Here is a 7,462-nt window from a genome sequence, read left to right on the forward strand (position 1 = left end):
AATGAATAACATTTTTTGGTCTAATTAGTTTTTTTTTTTACAACATTGATAGTTCTAAGTCTATTTGCTGTTTTATAGCTGTGTGATCCTAATGTTATGATAAATATGTATGCCTATATGTGTATGCACATTTTTTTTCCAAGATGTAGCTGTCAATTTTCTATTGAGGTGGTGATGCTTCACCCTTAAGCTACAACATTTTCCCAAACATTTCTTATGTTCAACATTTGTTTATCCAATAGAAAAGTAAAGCACTCACCATAAAATGTATTTATTTATTATAAAATCACACTACAGCTAACATAAATTGAAAACTTACATCAACTCAATACAAGCAGGAGATAACGAGATGGTTAAGCCAAGTGAAACAAATAATTATTTATTATTAATTTCTTACAATTAATTAAAGTTACCTATTTAAATAAAAACAAACTTGTATTGAAAAAAGAAATTAGACCAACACAAATCAATAGAAAAAGTTATATTGCACGCACAAACCAATGAGACAAAAAAAAGTTTTGCCTTAATTATTGAAAAAAATTCTACATGTAACATTTAATAATAGTTTGTTTTACAATTAAAAAAAAAAATCATAAAAAACGTTTTAATAACAAGCTTTTATGTAATGATGCACTAAAAAGTAGAAAATAAATTATAGACTACTATTTAAATAACTATAAAGAAAAGCGTGGGTCACTTTAGTATCTATTGGATACCTTTACTAATGTTAAGGAAGACACCCACGCTTTTCTTTATAGTTATTTAAATAGTAGTCTATAATTTATTTTCTACTTTTTAGTGCATCATTACATAAAAGCTTGTTATTAAAACGTTTTTTATGAATTTTTTTTTCAGTACTTTACATGTTTTATTTAGTTACATGACTAAAAACCATTGCGCGCCTACTGAACATCACGTTCAGTAGGCGCGCAATGGTTTTTGAACACAGCCATTACGTGATGGCGCAGCTATTGAAGGTGATGACGCGTGTGGTGTGGTTGGCTAGACATGCCTACTAATTCGGTCCAAATTTTAATTAATTCATAAAAAATTAATTAGGCATCCAATTAAGTCAAATTTAGATTCAGATTGCATTGTCTTCATGTCTTGACCCACGTGTCAACTGTGAATCGTATCGGTCAAGTAGAACTGTCCGAATTTTCACTCCTGCGTTTCCGTCTAGACAGACAGACTGTCGACAGAGGAAGTGAGTTAAATAAAAGCGCTTGTAAAAACAGGAACGATTTTTTTTTTCATAACTATCATTTTTTTCCTTTTCGTTCCTTGCGGAGCATCGGGCATCTATCAAAGCTTTCCACATTCCACGGTCTCCTGTCACTCTTTTCAGCTGTTTCCAAATCATTCCTATCCTTTCGGCTTGCTCCTGCACTCTATGTCGCTATGGCTTCATAGGACGACCCCTCTTTTTTTTTTTACCTTGTGGTTTCAACCAGAGTTTCTAACAGGCATCTCTTTAGGGGGGGGGGAGCGGAGCCCTCCCGAAGAAAGTCTACCGCCACACCGAACGAAATGAAATTTATATAGAAAATATATACTTTTAACAGCGTCCGCCCCCCCCCCCCCGAAGAATGTCTACTACCCCCCCTCCCCGAAAATTTCAAGTGCCCCCCCCTCCCGGAGAAAAAAAGTCTGCAATAAACACTGCCCACAATAACCTCACTCCCTGAACTCACTCGCTTTGATCATGGTTATTTACAACTATTGTTTCGTTTTTGAACTTGTCCCTTCTTAATTTTTTTTTTCATAGCTAAAAACATTTATTCTCAAAACATTTTGTACCCAACAGGTTTTCATGATAAGTGAAAAACAAAATGTCATGAATATGATATGAAATGCGTTATGTACAGGAACAGCAATGGTGAATGGATGAGTGATATTGGTGGTTTAAAAATATGGAATTGTCTAGACAGGGGATCCTTCTTGCTTGTCTCTGACGGCACCCTTGAATCTTTCTTCCAAGAGGGAAATTTCAGAGATCAGAACAGTGATGGCATTTGTGGTGTCAGAGATCAGATCAGTGATGGCGTTTGTGGTGTCAGAGATCAGTGATGGCGTTTGTGGTGTCAGAGATCAGATCAGTGATGGCGTTTGTGGTGTCAGAGATCAGTGATGGCGTTTGTGGTGTCAGAGATCAGTGATGGCGTTTGTGGTGTCAACGATCAGTGATGTCGTTTGTGGTGTCAGAGATCAGATCAGTGATGGCGTTTGTGGTGTCAGAGATCAGTGATGGCGTTTGTGGTGTCAGAGATCAGATCAGTGATGGTGTTTGTGGTGTCAGAGATCAGTGATGGCGTTTGTGGTGTCAGAGATCAGATCAGTGATGGCGTTTGTGGTGTCAGAGATCAGTGATGGCGTTTGTGGTGTCAGAGATGAGATCAGTGATGGCGTTTGTGGTGTCAGAGATCAGTGATGGCGTTTGTGGTGTCAGAGATCAGATCAGTGATGGCGTTTGTGGTGTCAGAGATCAGATCAGTGATGGCGTTTGTGGTGTCAGAGATCAGTGATGGCGTTTGTGGTGTCAGAGATCAGTGATGACGTTTGTTGTGTCAGAGATCAGATCAGTGATGGCGTTTGTGGTGTCAGAGATCAGATCAGTGATGGCGTTTGTGGTGTCAGAGGTGAGATCAGTGATGGCGTTTGTGGTGTCAGAGATCAGATCAGTGATGGCGTTTGTGATGTCAGAGATCAGATCAGTGATGGCGTTTGTGGTGTCAGAGATCAGATCAGTGATGGCGTTTGTGGTGTCAGAGATCAGATCAGTGATGGCGTTTGTGGTGTCAGAGATCAGATCAGTGATGGCGTTTGTGGTGTCAGAGATCAGTGATGGCGTTTGTGGTGTCAGAGATCAGTGATGACGTTTGTTGTGTCAGAGATCAGATCAGTGATGGCATTTGTGATGGCTTCCTGTGGGGTGTAGTCAGGTGTGGTCTGGATCCTCAGGACAAACTTGTGCTCCAAGGGGTAAGGGATCTAGTAGCCAGCATATAGCACTGGGGGGGGTATTTTAACAGCTGAGTGGTAATTAAATTTCCAAGAGTGTCGTCTTCTTTGTTGACAGTGAAGATGGCTGCATTGGGGACTATAGTGTTTTTCTCTATGTAGATTTATTTTCTCGTTCAAACCGAAGAAATGACTCATAAGTCGATGTAGTATTCATGATGAATTTTAAAACTTAAAGGGATAAAAAATTGGAACTTTTTTTTTGTTCGTATCGTAAAAAATATATGAAGGAATTAATATATATTCTAACTTTTAGCTTAACAATTTAAGGCGCAGATATTTTTAAATAAATCTAATATTAAATTGTATTTAAAAAATATAATTGTAATTATAGTTTAAAAACAAAAAAATATTATTTGTTATTTTTGTAGCAGTTTTTATAATTTGTTTCTTATATTTTTAGGTATTCTTTTTTTTTTTTTAATTCTATATTTTTTTAAAACTTTTAGTTTGAATTTGTTCCCCTTTGTGAATATGTTAGTTTTAATTTTTAAAAAAGGGGAGATAATTAATTCCAATGTTCTAGGTTGTGGAGAAACCAAATCAACCGCTGACAAACCCTGCTAACATTGAGTAATGCACGAAATACAAAAAAGGAAAGTTGGGTGATGGCTGACAAATTTGTTAAACATGACAAGTACTTCTTGGGTAGCGATCAAGTGTTTTTCAAATACAGACGTTCTGTTTTCACAATGTTTTCTTATTAGGTCAGCATGTTCGTATAATGGGTGCTTTTATGTACTCTCTTTAGTGACAATTAAATATTAAAAAAAAAAATGTAATCTAAGATTTACGTTTAAATGTCGTTAACCGTGAAGTATAGCTTAGATAGCAACAAGTAAGTGACGTCTTAGCGATAGCCCATGTGACGCGGGAATGTTTTATGTGTCGTACTGTTGCTAGATTTGTGGGGAATCTTTACCCTTCTGTTAAGAATCAAGTACAGAAACCCCAGTTTGAAATATAGCAACACTCGCACAATTCCAACTTCAAGGATATAACGTGTTTTTTTTTTAATTATTATATGCACACGTTCAAATATCCTACTCCAAACTATTCTGGCTTATGCTATTATGCTATGCTTGTACTTTCTAAAACCTTTTCAACTAAATAGTTTGACCCTTAATATCAAATGTTAGAAACTTTAAATCCTTAGATGTAACATCACTAACTAATCCCCGATCCATGCTCTTGGTTAGTACTTTTCATTTCAATTACTAAAACAAATACAACCACATCAACAACCGTGTTTCTTTCAGACTTTTTTACTTTCTCGTATACGAAGTATAGAGGAAGAATTAGAATCGTGCAAAAATAAAAAATGCAGATTTTCACAGATCTCGACGTTTTACACATCCCTGAGTCGGAAAAACATAGTTTTGCAATTTTGTCCGTATGTCTGTGTCTCTGTGTGTGTGTGTGTGTATAAACACGATAACTTGAGCACCGTTACAGCTAGGGTGATGAAATTTCATATATATGTATTATATCAAATTTGTAGTTCTGTATCTACTTTCAATTTTTCAAAAGCCTATAACTTGAGTACTGTTTCAGATAGAGAAATAAAATTTCATACGTAAGTAAAAGATCTAATATTCTCTGCCTTCTTTCAAATTTTGAGTAATTTCCGTTGACCGGAAGCAGTAATTTACGCTATTTCCGATTCCTTAAAAAACACATATGAATGTATAAGGTACTAATAACAGTCCGCACTATTATACCCATATTGACATTCACTTTATTTTACGAGATTCTATTCTATTTTAAAAAGTTTAAGTAATTAAAAATTGATTAAAAACATGTCTATATCCAGAGTTGCCATCCCCCGAAGTGTTATATAAGAATATTCGGGAAAGTTTAGGGTAGAACACTCCCGCTTTTAAAAAAAGAGGAGTGATGAATGTAAGTATTACCATACATGGGTCTTGTATTTCACAAGGGCGAGGACGCCAAACTTTCCCCCCAAATTTTCTGCTGACCCACAATCAGAGTTTCTTCCAGGCATCTTTTCGGGGGGGGGGGGGGCGTAGCCCTCCGAAGGAAGTCTACCGCCCCCCGGCCCGAACGAAATGAACTTTATATAGAAAATATATACTTTTAACAGTGTGCGCTCCCCGAAGAAAGTCTACCGCCCCCCCCCTAAAAATTTCAAGTGCCCCCCCCCCCCCCGGAGAAAAAAGTCTGGAAGAAACACTGGATTCAACCCCACTGCCTGTCTGGCTCTGCTGTCAGCTTATTTCAAGCGTCTCTCCAATCTATCGCCATTTCGTCTCCATGATTTACTTTTCTATTGTTTCCTGTCCACACATCTCCCGAAGTTTATCTTTTTGTTTCAACCTTGTCTTGTCTTTTTATTTCTTAATACAATCTTTAGGCACCTATTAATAAAAATATGGATTCATGTTATCATTGCTTTTAATGTTTTCAAATTTTCGGATACGTATACCAAAACTGCTTTTACATTTGAATTAAAGACATTATTTTAGTGTTTTATTTTTTATTTTTTTTTCAGATGCATGACGACCAGTGGCGTAGGCAGGGGGGGTGGGGGTTAGGGGGGGTCATAACCCCATAGACCCTTCGGTATATAGAAAAAGTATGAGGGTGGTGTGCAAATCGAAAGTTTGAGGGGGGGGGGTGCAAATCGAAAGTTTGAGGGGGGGTGCAAATCGAAAGTTTGAGGGGGGGTGCAAATCGAAAGTTTGTCCCCGGAGAAAAATTGGACCCCCCCCCCCCTTGAGACGATCCTGGCTACGCCACTGATGACGACTTCCAGACCTTTTCAAGACTTGCAAATGCTTGTCGGACCAGACCTATTCAGCGTTTGATTTCTACCTCCGTTCCACAAGACACATTAACCACACTTTTCCGAGATATATAAATTTGTCAATGATTTGGTTTTCTAATTTTGCATCTCCATCTTGAATATTATTATTTTTTAATATTTGTAACTGTTTGAAGTTAATTACTAAATACATTTTTAAATTTAATATCACAATTATTTTACATTTAATACAAGTTTTACAATAAAAAATAAGTATACTGTTTTCATTGTCTCCGTCTGGACAATCCAGTAACCCGACACTGACGTAAGTCTCAGGAATACAATAAGACCCTGGACATTTAGCGTAACCAGATGGACATTCATATGTCGTACAGTTCTGTAGGTGGGTCATATTATGGCATCCGATGACATCACCTTCATATGATTTAACATACAAACATTTAGATGCAATTTCGCATGTCACTGTTTGGTTAGATCCTATAGTTTCAACAGTAGCAGGACTTTTGTTGCATGCCATAATGTCACACCACAGAAAATAAAATTCACATTCGGGTTGCAAGGACCCAGTATCGTCAGTTATGTTTATGCTCCACGTCTGATCTGGATGTAGCGTACATATGTCACTAAGATTTAAACATAGATGGTTCACATGATTGGAATCCTTACTATTACTGCTGTTCTGGGATGTTTCAACTTCGAGAAAGCTATACAACTGTTGATGGTTTTGTACATCGGTCTGTACAGAACGAATAGCTTCGTCTCTGCCATTTAAACAATCATGTTTGTTATCAGAGAAATAAGAATAAGCCAGAGATTTGGACGTTCCGTCGTCACCGCTAAACCTTTCAAAACATTAAGACCTAGATACCATCCGTAGAATTCGTCATCAACTAAATTGGCTGCTACAGAGACTAGATCATTTTTATACTCTACAAATTCTGTTCTCATATTTATATAATCTGGGTTCTGCTGCCCAAACTTTTCCTCTTCACAAATCACAACATATCGGTCTCCAGCATCACAATCAACTTGACTCCATATTCCATTGTGTCCAGTTCCATCACGTGATAAAACCCACGTGACACAATGTCCACTTTCTTCAAGGCTTGACGACCATGGCGGAGGAATGACAAGTGGTCGACCTTGACCCCACGTAAAAATTCCCCATGTCGAGTTAGACTCAAGGTCACACAAACGCTGTTGTTTTGTTGTCTAAACCAAGTCTCTGGACCTGAGACATTCAGTGTTTTCTTCACCAGGACTTGTACAAATTCAAACTCTGCTTCTGTTTCTATGGAAACCAAGTCTGCTCCCATATTTTCACAATGTTGGTTCGCGCTTCTTACAGTGTCCTCTGTGTGATTCACATGCGCAACAAAATAGCAGGATGAGACTGAATTAGTCCGAGGATCTACCAATAGTTCCCAACCTTCTCTACAGTCCGTACATTTTCGTTACGCCTTGTTCCATGTTAAAAAAATTATCCAATTGAATGAAAGTATGATTGGATAGTAAAACAATATTAGTGAAATCATCTTTTTTTAATGAGTCCTCGTCTACTAAAACAGAGGTTGATTGTGTTATTTGTGGAAGATTTCTGGAACTTTTAATTTCTAACTGTGGTTTTATGGTGTTCGTTACTTCAATATAATTCCA

At 37.3% G+C, this 7,462-nt stretch overlaps 1 pseudogene; it reads right to left on the minus strand.

Annotated features, from left to right (window-relative positions):
- Positions 1-1,923: 1,923 nt before the first annotated feature.
- Positions 1,924-3,178, minus strand: LOC131928433 (DNA-directed RNA polymerase II subunit RPB11-like; annotated as a pseudogene).
- Between the last annotated feature and the right edge of the window lie 4,284 nt (positions 3,179-7,462).

This window comes from Physella acuta, unplaced genomic scaffold, assembly GCF_028476545.2.
Source record: "Physella acuta isolate Inbredline_101_S28 unplaced genomic scaffold, ASM2847654v3 ptg000090l, whole genome shotgun sequence".
NCBI lineage: Eukaryota > Metazoa > Mollusca > Gastropoda > Physidae > Physella > Physella acuta.